Raw genomic sequence first — 12,891 nt, 5'->3', positions numbered from 1 at the left:
TGAATTTCAAAACCTTGAAATAACTTTGAAATTTAGACTGTGTCAAAGGCATGTTTAAATACTTTCTCTGATACCTTAATGATGTCCTAATGAAAGAGTGAACATATTGATCATTCAGGGAAGAATAAGAAGCACGATGTTTGTGATATTCACGTAAGAGAATGTGCTTGTGAGTCACGATTTTCGAAGAGCCATTGTTACTGAAAGCAAAGAACACTGAGGTGCAGAGACTGTGCTTCAACACGGAGGCACATCAGACGTTTCCGTGAATGACACTGGGTGTGCTGGATGGTAAGGAAAACTGGAGAGGAAGAGTATTCACCAAAAGGCAGGAGAGCTGTATGCACATCACTGTAGCATTACACGTAAAAGGCGACCAAAGTCAAGGTAGAGATAACCTGAAGAGGGACAAGAAATTGCTGTTGTTAAATCAAGGAAATTGAGGAAAGGATATGATCTGGTAAATGAAGTGGGGGGGAGGGAACACTGGTCCTTTCTTAAGTAGCCATTTTTTGGCTTACTATTTTTAGATGAGAGTTAAAACGTAGAACGACAGCTAATGATGCAAAGATCTGCTGATTGATACTAGTACTGCAAAGTGCTGCTTGTTGTCTTTCTTTATTCATAAAAATACGTGAGGGGTTTGCAGGGCTTGGAAGAAAACACGGGTGAGTCTAAAAATTCAGGAACATTCCGTCATTCCGTTCTTAGCTTAATGGAGGAAGAAGCTGAAGGGGATGGAATGTTCTGGAAGAAAGAGAAATTAAAGGAAGGAGGGACGTTGGCCCGGAGGCCACGCAAAAATAACGATGAAAGTGCCTCTGGAGGAAGGAGAAGACAATCTTTTAAAGTAAAGATGTAGTAAGAGCTGGCAGCATCGAAGTGTCTCGCGTTCAGAGCGAAGCCCGCTGGAACGCCGCATCAGGTAGGCGGCCCAGGTCCCGGCTGTCCAGCCCTGGCGCGTCGTTCACAGTTCGCTCGGACCCCGTGAGCCCCTGTGTGCAGCCCCGGAGACCGCCCTCCCTCCCGGCGGAGCGGGCCCGGCGCCACCGACGGCGCTGCCGGGGGTCCGAGTCCCCGGCCGGCACGAGCCGGGCGCAGGGCAGCTCCGCCCCCCGGCCCGCGGGCCCCGGGGCCGACTCGAGGGGCCGGGCCTCGGCAACCCAGGCCGAGGGGCGATGCGGGCTGAGCCGGTGCCCCCGCCGCGCTTCGCAAGCGACACACACACACACACACACACGGCGCGCGCGCCCGCCGGCGCTGGACTTGAGGCCCCGCCGGCCACCCCTCCCGCCGCCTGCGCCCCCGCCGGCCCCCTTCCCCGAGCGGCGCGTCCCGCCAGCCCGAGGACTTCGTTTCGCGGCGACGACGGGGCGCGGGGCCACCGCTCGCGTTCGGACGAAGGCCACAGCGCCGCCGCCGCGTGAGGCGTGAAGGCTGGCGGCTCAGGGGTCGGGGTTCATCCAGGTGCTGGGAAGGAGGTTCTTTTGTGAGCGCAGCCAGGTCGCGCTTCCGGACAAGGACCGACTTGCAAAGAGCCACAGCGAACCGAAGCCCAGGACGGAACGCGGGCGCTGCACGGCCTGCGCGCGCCCGCGCGCGCGCGGAAGGCCCCGGATCGGGGCCTCCAGGGCAGGCTGGCGAGCAGCTCGGGGCGCCGCGCGCACCCCCTGCGCGTGGGACGCGGCTCTGGGGACGCCCGGCCTGCGCGCGCGTGCGTGCGTGTGTTTGCGTGTGGAAGCGGGGGCGGGGGGCGCGGCCGGGAGCGCGGGCGCCGGGGCGCCTGGGCGCGGGGGCGCGGGGGCGGCGGGGCGGCGGGGCGGGGCGGGGCGGGGCGGGGCGGGGGCGGCGCGGCCCGGCGCGAAGGGGTTAAGCGCCGCCGCCGCCCCCGCCCCCTCCGCGGCCGGGTGTAAACAGACGAGCCTCAGCCTATCATGTCTGGCGGCCGCTCGCAGCCGGAGCCCCGAGCCCGGCGCTGTAACACGATACGCTCCAGACCGCGGCAGCTTGGCAGCGCCGGGCTCGGCTCCGCACGGCCACAGCGAGGGCGCGCCGCGGCAAGGTGGGTGAGCGGCGGCGGCGGCTCCGCGGCCTGGGGGGCTCCTCGCGCGGCTCCTCGCGGGGCTCCTCGCGCGGCTTCTCGCGCGGCTGGGTCGCTCGTTCGCGCCCGGGGACCGCGGCGGCGGCGGCCCCGCTGTCCTCCCCTGTGGCGTCGGGAGGGGAGGAGGCTCCGCGCGGGTTCGAATCGGGGCCCGGGCGACGTGAGCATCTGACCGGCGGGGGCGCTTTGACCCCTGAGGGGCCGCCTTCAGGGTCTAGAGGAGGCGGAGGCTGAACTCTCCGGAGGACTCTGCGTCCCTCGGAGCGGCGCAGGTAGCTGCGGGGAGAAGGGGCTTTTGTTCGCGCGTTTTTAATTGGGTGGATGTGTTGTTGTGAGTAGTGTCCAGGGCTAACCCAGGATGTAGCGCTGTGTGTTTTCCCCGCGTTCTGTTACTTTTGCGACGTGGCGTGTTGAATTCGTGGGGAGCACATCTGGAGCTGGAGGGATTTGGGATCGTTTATGTCTCCGGGGTTTCAAAATCCGCCTTGAGCTGGAATTAATCAGCCCTTGGGTTTCCTGAACTGAGGTCCGTCGTGCCAGCGGTTTAGGGCGGGGCGGGAGGCACACAGTAATCTGGCTAATTATTAAAAGAGCAGCTCTCCTCCTGCAAAATGCTCAGCGTGTGATTTTTTTCCCGGAGAGAGTTTTGCAGGGCAGAGTCTCTGAAAGAAATCCCGCTTTTCCGTCGTGCTTCGATGCAGGTCGCTCCCGTGGAGGAACTAGTTGGGAATGATTTTTGGAAACAACTTGCGCACTGTCTATCGAAGTCGGAATCATTTACCATTTATGTGTGTATGTTAATAAAATAAAACAAGGATCCGTGGCAGCTCTCAGAATAAGTCACATTTCCTCCCTCTCCCTGTGCTGGCATCTCTCTCTCTGTCTCTCTCCGAATATCTCCTAAATGGGATGTACAGAAAATGCGTGCTGTGTCCCAAAGCCATTCTGTCTTCCGAAAGCCTGAGATAATCAAATTCAGCGCCGTTAAGAGGGTGTAGTAGAAGATTTGATCCCCTTCCACTGAAGTGGAAATACTTTCAGTAATTGAAAGCAGATTCACGTCTGGAGTTGTACAAGCCAAGGTTTTCATTTTTAAAATAAACCTTTTGTTCTCTGGCTTTAAAAGTTCCGGAGAGCCATCCAGAGACCTCTGTGTGCTAATCGTTAAAGTAGCCAAGGCTTGAACATACCCAGGGAAGGCATTTGAGAAACACAGCCTCCCTGCCTCCGAGCCTCCCTGCCTCCCTGCCTCGCGGTAGCGGACCGTTGAGAGCAGCCTGCACCGTCGGGGCCCCGCGTTTCGGTCTCTCCCCGGATTCCCAGGCGTTCAAATGCAGCTGTACTGTTCAGAACCCCCAAACCCCAAGGAGAGCCCATCTGTTTTGAGGTTAAAAAACTTGAGAAATTTTGGTGTTATCCCATTGTATGTTGCGATATACACAGTTTGGTGCTGAACTTTGTAATCAAGCATGAAGTATGCTTCATGTAAGCAGATGCCGATTATACCCCAACCGGTAGATTGAAACGTACGAAATATGATCGCACGTTAGCATGGTTGCTTTCTCATCTTTGGAGGCTACGTGTTGAAAGCTTTTAAAAACTGGCTCTTGAAGACTGAAATCAGGATGCATTCTAGACAAAGAGGGAGTCACTTACTCTCTTTTTATCTGTGAAGATTGAGAAGGATGGTGGTGTACAAGAGCGGTACCTTTTTCAGGACAAGGAATCGAAGATGAATTGTGTAGTTACGGAAAAGTGAGAAGAGTTGGTTTTTAACAGTGATAACTGAGATCAGAGAAAAAACAGGAAGCAATATTCCAAATATTTTTAATAACTACTTTCTTAAACCTAGTTTGGTGATTATCAATAAGATGTGAATGGGCGTATTTACAGAGTATGTCATGGCAGTTTGATTTCATAAAAACTACTTGGTAGCTCCGTGTTTTACCTGGTTTCCTCATCTTGATAGTTAATCCTTTGAGCACATTAAAATAAATATGAAGTGAATAACTTGGTCATGATTTAAATGATGTTTTTGTGAACCTGTCTCACGTAAGAGTCCTCTTTTACGAAATCAGTATTTAAAAGATTCAGCAAATCTTTAACTACCAAATAAAATCTTACTGCATTTTGGTTGTGTTGCATCACCTTTCTTAGATATCAGTGGCCTAGTGTGTGGCATAATAGAATTTAATTGTCCTCAAAGATTCAGAAAGAAAAAAGCAACTTCCTGTGCACCCTTACAGATGTCTGAACACTGATTTTCAGTGTAAGATCCTTGTCTAAACATTTAAACTCACGCTTTCTGTGACTTCTATTTACTGTTAGTTTTTCTGTCCTTACATTTTTTTTTTTTTTTTTTTTTACTTGGTAACGGGTGTGCACAGGATCTTCTGTCATCTGAAATCACATATTCAATTTATCACGGGATTCCTTCCTTTCATAATGTAGGGAAGTGGCAAAGGAGGCACTGTCTAAATGCGGCGATCTTGATAATTAATGCCATAAAATAGATTAAAATGCTGTATTCCAGGTATTCATTTCCTTAAAAGGGCCACCAGAACAGCGTTGCTAAGCATCCGTCACTACTGCAAGTAACAGAAAATGACCCAAATTAAAGAACCTGTTCTAAGCTGTATTCTTGCATTTTCTAAAGTGCATTTCAAAAGATTTAACCAGACTCATTCAATTAGTGGAGGAAAAAGCATCTATTTTCAGCTCTGATCAGCAATTAAGAGATTGGGCTTTGGAACATCAGTCTCTTTATGTTTATAATTTATTTTGTTTTGTAGACTTTAAACAATTGTGAATAAAGATTTTTAACAAATCACCTTTCTGACAATCCAAACGTAAATGCTAAACGTAGGGCAGTATATTTGCTTTAAATTTCTGTCTAATTGAGTAATTTTTATTAGCTTTTCCCTCATTTTAAAAAAGTTTAAATTTTACACTAATATGGTAAACTACTGCTTCATTCTGGATTTCTTACTCTTTCTTTGTGAAAAACAAAATATATATATATATATACACATGCATACATACATGTGTGGTTTAAACTAAAGTATGGTGGTAATTATTTGATCTTATCCTAGATATGAGTGCTTTAGCACCAAACCCTTGAGAAGTATTAGGATATTTTTCCTTAAGGATGTTTGGATGGTGTGAATTTGGTACCACGAAGGAGATAGAGTGATATGTCGAAGTGAGAAAGTAAATAAGTAAATTAGGGGCAGTAGAGTGCTTTTTTTGTTGTTGTTGTTTTTAAGAATAAAGTTAGCTGTACCCTTCTGGGTTAGACCAGAGCTTCTACGTAGTTAAGGCTAAAAACCTAAGCCACAACTATTGAAGTGTTTAATGAGTTAGATCTTCCAGGGACCTGGTTCTTAGCTAATCCAACAACAGTCATAAATACAAGTTGGGGAACTTTCTGGCCGAGGAAAGGATTTGATGGGTAAGGGCTGTTAGAGGAATAGGAGAGATGAGACAGGAGTTCCCAAAGGTTTAGATTAGGATTATTAGAAAGATTTTTTGCTCTATCACATTGATCTGGGCAAATTTAAAGCATATAAACATAGATATTAAGTTATCAATCTTAAGTGATTATATATGAAGTGATTCCATATCCTCAAACACTGAACATATTTAAAGCCAACATAACACTTAATTCTTTCTTCTGAGAGAGATATTTTACAGTAGCAATTCATTGTATTTAGTTTTATCAGATTGTTTGGCATTACAGACTAGTCTACTAATAGATAATATAAAATACATGAGATTTGTATGACTTTTGTTATAGTGTTGTCTAAAATGGAGAGTCATTTATTGTAATACTTGTTTACGTCTAAGGCCTTTCAACTTGAAGTCTCAGTTTAGGTATTTGGAGTTTGTTGTTTGTTTTTTGACATGTCAAAATTTGTTTTTCCCCATAGAGAATAACATTTTGATGTGTAGAAATGATTTGATCATATGTATTTTTAGCAGCCTTGAAATGGTATATATTTTAATATTTTAAGAAACCAGTTGTTTTAAAATTGGTGTTTATATGTTGATTTTAGTTAGGAACCTAGCTGCTTAGTTACAAATCCTATGTGTTTAAGTTTTGAAATATCTACTCTTACTTTTTTACCACAGAAGGATGAAAACAGCTACCTCTTTGGTATCCCAGAAACAATGTATACCATAGATGTCACTGATGGGAAATTCATTTCACAAGGGAAGAATAATAATTGAAAAGTGCCCACAAATATTTGAGGGCCCATCGCTTCTAAATAATAGTTCGAGTTGGGAAACCACATACTATAGTATTTGAAAAAGTTTCTCTCTTAAGTGTTATTATCCCCCTCTCTTAAAATTAAATACTATTTCACATAAAAGTCTTGTTTTGTACATTTAGAAGGCATAATGGATTCTAGAGCATTCCAAAATGACTAATAAAAACTAATGTAGAACAGCACTGTAGTTTTTGCTATTTAGACATCTTAACCTGAAATTTTTTTAAATTAAAATCATGTGTGGGCCTTTCCGTGACTTTTTTTTCATTTTAGTGTCTGCACAGCCCTCCTTTTTCCATAACCTTAAACTGTTTCCTGCAGGCAGAGGGAACCTGCTGTCTAGAGACCTGTAAAATGGAGCCTGGAACTCTTTTTCTGCTTTTTCTTTGAAATAAAACAAAACCACCGTATATAACAAATTTAACACTGTTAACATTTTCTAATTATTTAGCCATTATTTCACTTTACCTCCCGCTTAAAAGTTGTACATTGGTGGAGTCGACACCTGACTGTGCTCTTAAGAGTTTGTCTTTCAATTCCTGTGATAGTAGGGGGCAGTACTTCTCCTTGATTACCTTTGTTCAGGGAAATGCTGAAAGGCCAGGGTAGTTAAACAAGGCCATTTGGATCTGTGAGGTCAAAGTTAGATGCAAGGAAAGTGGTTAAATGCATTTTCATCCTATTGAGCGCATCTTCAGTAGAGGGACCTTGATGGAGGTAGAAAGAGCCATTTGGCTTTTTTATGACAGCCACCCCTGCTTGTTTTATCACTGACACATCTTTACATCCCCCTTTTCCTGTTTCCTTCTTTTTGTGTTCAAATAGTATTTCCTCTGATCCTAGGCCATCAGAGTGAAGGGGAGAACTAAAAATTAGTTTCTTTTTAATTGATAGTAGATTTCCCTTCATACGTTCATTTCATACATTGATGTGTATGGAGATATTCCTTCATTAAAAATTAAGGTGATCAGGCTGGCTGACCGTTCTGTATTTGCTTTTAAGGACCTTTTAATGGTGATGATTAGTCTCTTTGCAAAGAAGCTGCTATCCTGCTACTTTTCAAATTGTTTCTCGGCTGTTAAACGGAGAGACCTGCCAGCCTCAATTTTAGCAGTGGGAATAATGTTTGTTTTAACAAGTGTCTAGGTATGTTGACTTGAAGGGTTTTAGTAGGTCTGTTGCTGCTGTCCTAGAGCCGTCACTTCCCTTAAAAAGGTAAAACCAAACCGGAAGGCTTTTAGTTTATATTTCTTAACTTTATGGCCAAGATTTTCCTTGTGATGTATTTTATGTCAACTCCATTAAAATGGAATTCTTGATTAAATATTTGGACAAGTATTGTTCAGTTATAGGAAGAATTTTATTAAAGTACAAGATCTAACCTTTCTGGGAACTCCAGTTAAAGCAATTAAGTGCTGCATACAAGATTGTTTTCCTAGGCAAAGCTGTCAAACATCAACGATCGGCATTTACGCTTTACTTTTTGCTGAATTCTTTTTATTACAATTAATCAGAACTAAGTACACATCTTTTCATAAGGAAGAAAAAACTTGGCCCATTATCAAAATTCCTCGAATATCATTTCAGACCCTATCATCACGCAGTGAATTATGTAACACTAAAATCTGAGGAACTCAAAATCACCAAAAATAGTACCGTCAGGCAAGTCAGATTTTCTTGATCGCAAAGGATTTCTGTCTTTAAGGACTTTTTATTTTAAAAACAGACGTACTGAATTGAAATATGTTTAAAATGAATTATCCCTCCCCACCTCCCCCTATTCTGTTCTCACAGTAAGGACCTTAGTTCAGGCTCTTTTCGTCTCATGCATAGACTTTTTCATGAGCCTTCTCCTCTGGTTTCCCTGCCTTCTGTCTGTCCCTCCTTTAATCCAGCCTCCACACTATCATCAGAGTTGTCATTCTGAATCATAATGCTGAGCATGGCACATCCCTGCATAAAATCCTTGTTATGTCTTTCGGATCAAATCCAAATTCCTTAAGTGTGTTTTATCAGGCCCTTCGTGATCCCCCTCTGCCTCTTTTCTGCTTGTACCTTTCCATCCATGCTTCAACATTTTCACTTGGTCGTGCCACTTACCTTCTCACAGATCTTTCGAGAGCCTACCTGCAGGGCATTTCTTCTTTGAAGCCTTTGCTGTTTGCCCCAGGCAGAGCTGGCGCCTGCTTGTAGACTCCATGGCACCTGGGACAGGTTTCTGTTATGGCACTTAACACATTATACTGTAATCGTTTGTTTACAATTCAGGATCACCTAATCCAGACTACCTATTTTATAAGTGGAGAAGCAAGGCTAACGTTTGATTTGTTATGTATTTACTTAGTCCTAATCTCTGTGCTGTACCTTTTATATGGATATTATTTTTATCTCATCTTCAGAATGAGAGTTTTAACTCCCGGAGTTAAGTGCTCTTATAATCTCCATTTTAAAGATGGGGAAACTGAGGCCTGGAAGAGTTACCTACGTTGCTAGTTGGACGTGGAGCACATGCCTAGGACGTGCTCCTGCTCTCCCTCGAGGGTGATTGGAGATCACCACATCCCTCCCCAGAGCCCCTGACTTCCAGGCCAATTTTGGCATTAAGAAAAATTATTATGACATCTTAAAACACCTAATATGTAGCAGATGGTTTATGAAGTAAATATTCTTACTCCCTATTTTATAGATGAGAAAATTGAGGCTAAAGAGATTAAGTGATTTGCATAAGGTTATTCAGCTACTAAAGTTCAAAGGCAGGTTGCTGCTAATCTCATATTTATATCATTCTTCATTACTGAATTCTTCCTCTAGTTTAAATATCAAATTGGATTTTCTTCTGACTTCAGTCCTAACTTTGCTTTACATGTAAGTTCTCTTTACTGTTATAGAATAGAATTATGCCAGTATACAACCTTTCCTAAATATTGTCACCATTGAATGTTACAAATATTTCCATGTCCGTTCAAGGCAGATCATGTAATTTATCAGCAAGTACTTATGGAGAGAGTATGTGTTTAGTATTGTACTCTTGTTTTTAATCTTCTTTAGATTTTTTTTATTTTTAGTGACCCATGATCATAAATAATCATGTATGATATAGCTAATGTCCACTCCTTGGCTAATATGCAGCAATGATTAGCATCATTGATTAGCAAATTAGTAGATTATGCCTGTATTGACATTTCTATTCCCTATTTAATGGTTTGTTTATTTAATTGATGACTAATGCCTTTACTATTAAAGGCTATTAACACATCAAAATGGTAATTATTGAACCTGGCAAAATGATAAATTATGTTTGTGTTTATTTCTTTGTGCCCAAGGCTAATCTGGTGTTCTTTTCTCTTTCTTCCTTCCTTCTTTCCTTCCTTTCTTTCTTTCAAGTTTTGATATGCTAAGAACTTCTGCTTAGGAAGTCAAATAAATTAGCATTTAAACTATTATCTGGTGGTATGACCTTGGAAAAGTTGCTTGACTTTGAGTTGTACCTGTGAAAGGAGGGAAGTAAACCAGATCAGTGGCTTTAGGTAGTATGGATTCTTGTAGAGGTCCTGTAGGATCTCTTCAGTTAATTCAAAATTCTTGAAAAAAAAACCGGACTGCAGATGGTAATAGAACATAGCATGCACAATAAAATGTACAATAAAATGTATGTCTTGCTTCTATGCATATATCTGCATTTTTGTGAGGGTGTCTTTAGTTAGGGAAGTTAGGGCTCTATACTGGCTTTTTTGTTAATTCGGCTTGCCTAAGGAATAAGAAGAGAAAGCATCCCCTGCAGAGCAAATCTGGGAAAGGTGTATCCTTACTCACCAGCTTCCAGGGAAATGGGTGATGTTTGGTAGACCATGTATGCTTGCTACATTTGTGTTTGGTTGTAATAGAGATTCTGAAAATGAAGGTGGTTGTCCTCATTATGAATAGATAATTACTATTCCCAAGTTCCATCATAGTACCTTGACCAAAACTTTTTTGAAACTATTCTTGAAATTGAGTTTATTTGCAAGACACAGGTAGTTCTTGTTATATAGTTCTTGTTATATAGGCATGTCTCATTTTGATCAAATACCAATTTAGCCAGTTTGATTGTTTACCTTCCTTCACGGACCTAACAAACCAACATTTGGCTATTTCACAATATTAGATCTCTACTCAGAGAGAGAGGGTATTTACTACAGATAAGTATATTCCATGAAGCCTTTTCAAAAGAGAAATATCAGTGTTATATTGAGAAATGACTGCATTATCTGAAGAAGATGATAACTCCTGAGATGGCCTGCAGAAGGCAGTTATTTTCATGTGGATGAATTCTAGTATTTTTTTTAAGAGTTGAGTGGCATTGTATTATAGCCCCTTTCACATGTCAAGATTAAGGACTGAACCCTTAATGGGCAGAACAATTAAATTTAGAAATTGAGAAACTAAAAACTTTATAGTTGTTTCTAATGTATAATTGTTTATTTTAAACATTCTTAGACTTTTTTAAACCACTAAGGCCTGTAAATGTGTGATAATATGTTTGATTTCTTTAAAGTATATTTAAATTTCATGCATACTACATTTCATACAGAAAGCTAAGCTCAGTCTTTACCTTTATGCTTCCAGTTAGGAATAGGGACTCATGGTGCCAGGTCTTTCATAAACTGAAAAAAATTATTTACTTTCATGCTCAGATATCAGTATAAACACCTGGTTTATTGAAATGCTTATTAGTAAAATATATTTATTCAAGTAGTGCCTCAGTTTCTCAAGAGCTGGGCATTAGAATTTTAAACGTACAATCTCCTTCCACCTCAGTAAAGGCAGAGCATGGGTAGAATTAAATATTAAAGATTTTTAAAGTATATTTATGGAGAAAGAAAGTTGATAGTATCTTTTCATTTAAAAAACATCTCCTTGTGTGTATTTTATCAAAAACATCTCCAGCCCCTATTTCTGGGGATATCTCAATTAGCAATAACAAGATATCTACCTCTAAATGCCTAGGGTGTACTTTAATGAGATACCTCATTGGAAGGAGACCGATTGTTATTAATCTCTGCAGTGTGGAATGGAAACACTCTGAAACAGAGATAACTAGTTCTAGGCTCTAATAAAATGATAGATCCCCATCATGACCCTAGGGCAGAGGACCTTACTCTTGAATAAAGGTAAATTTGAGACCAATATTGAATTTTTTCTCTATTTCTTAAGTTCACCAAGAATAAAATTCTGTGTATATTAGACTGTTCCATTTAGGAGGATTCTTGTGTTACACTTATTTTTTGACAACGTGGTCGATCATAACCCAATGAAAAGCTAGCATCTGAGAGCCTGGTTCACATTGTTAAAATCTATGTCAGCCACGAAAATCAGCCTGCTTTTACTATAGGCTAAACTATTTGAGGTGGCAAGCTGAAACCCACAGTAAAGCACTGAAGTTCTGTGCCTGAGAAGCATACATACCCACTGCACACTGGTGGTTGTGAAAGGGCTGGATGGAGGAAGGCAAGAGGAGGAGAGAGATGGGAGGAGTGGTCCAGGGGTTTAGCTATTTCTGTTCCATTTTATTTGTGTAAAATAAAGCATGAGATCTGAAATCAACAACCTTTTGTGATACTGTTCTATACATGCTATTTATCGCACAACCTCAACTCCACTTAAATATAAGGAAAGACCCATTCTGTATATTTCTGTTAAATTATTAATTAGTGTTAACCTGGTTTCTTTTTAAAATGACATTTTTTTAAGCCCAGTGATCATTGAGTTTAAGTCATTGTACCCTGTCGTGGTTACTGTAGCACATTTTTTTCTCAGTCTGTAAAATTAGAAATCAATATGTAATATTTAACTATAACATATTTTAGGAATGTATGTGATTTCTTAAGGAAAATCAATTCATAAATTTTAAAAAGTGAATTTACTCAGCATGTTTTTAAATGTATTTATTTTTGGCTGCGTTGGGTCTTCGTTGCTGCGCGTGGGCTTTCTCTAGTTGCAGCGAGCGGGGGCTACTCTTCCTTGCGGTGCGCGTGCTTCTCATTGCGGTGGCTTCTCTTGTTGCGGAGCACGGGCTCTAGGCATGTGGGCTTCAGTAGTTGTAGCTCGCGGGCTCTAAAGCGCAGGCTCAGTAGTTGTGGCGCACCGGCCTAGTTGCTCCGCGGCATGTGGGATCTTCCCAGACCAGGGCTCAAACCCGTGTCCCCTGCATTGGCAGGAGGATTCTTAACCACTGCGCCACCAGGGAAGCCCTACTCAGCATTTATTGAAAACCTATTGTGTACCACCTGGTATGCTTTTTACCATCCTATTCATAAATCATATAATTTTGAGTCCGTTTAGACTAATTTCTTTTGATTTATGTATATACTCAGTCAGTAGTCATATAAAGTGCTGATTCCACAAACCAGATGTTGTTTGGATCTGCCTATTACAATGCAATCACAGTCATTTTTGTTAATATCTTCCTCACTAGTTTCCCTGACTTTAACTTGCCTCTTCAATCCCAAAAAAGCGAATCATCTTTCTTGGGGATCTCCT

General features: G+C 42.3%; 1 protein-coding gene across 2 annotated transcripts in view; it reads left to right on the top strand.

Annotated features, from left to right (window-relative positions):
* Nucleotides 1-1,914: 1,914 nt before the first annotated feature.
* LOC133081392 (teneurin-3) overlaps nt 1,915-12,891 on the top strand; it is a 319,076-nt gene continuing 308,099 nt past the window's right edge. The window contains exon 1 of one of the 2 annotated variants that reach the window (XM_061177486.1): nt 1,915-2,062. The gene's annotated coding sequence lies outside the window, so the exon portion shown is untranslated. Of the gene's footprint in view, nt 2,063-2,350; nt 2,374-12,891 lie in introns of those variants that run through there. The other variant, XM_061177487.1, reaches the window with a different exon arrangement.

Source organism: Eubalaena glacialis, chromosome 20 (assembly GCF_028564815.1).
Source record: "Eubalaena glacialis isolate mEubGla1 chromosome 20, mEubGla1.1.hap2.+ XY, whole genome shotgun sequence".
NCBI classification, from domain to species: domain Eukaryota; kingdom Metazoa; phylum Chordata; class Mammalia; order Artiodactyla; family Balaenidae; genus Eubalaena; species Eubalaena glacialis.
This window is presented reverse-complemented; position numbering and strand designations above follow the sequence as displayed.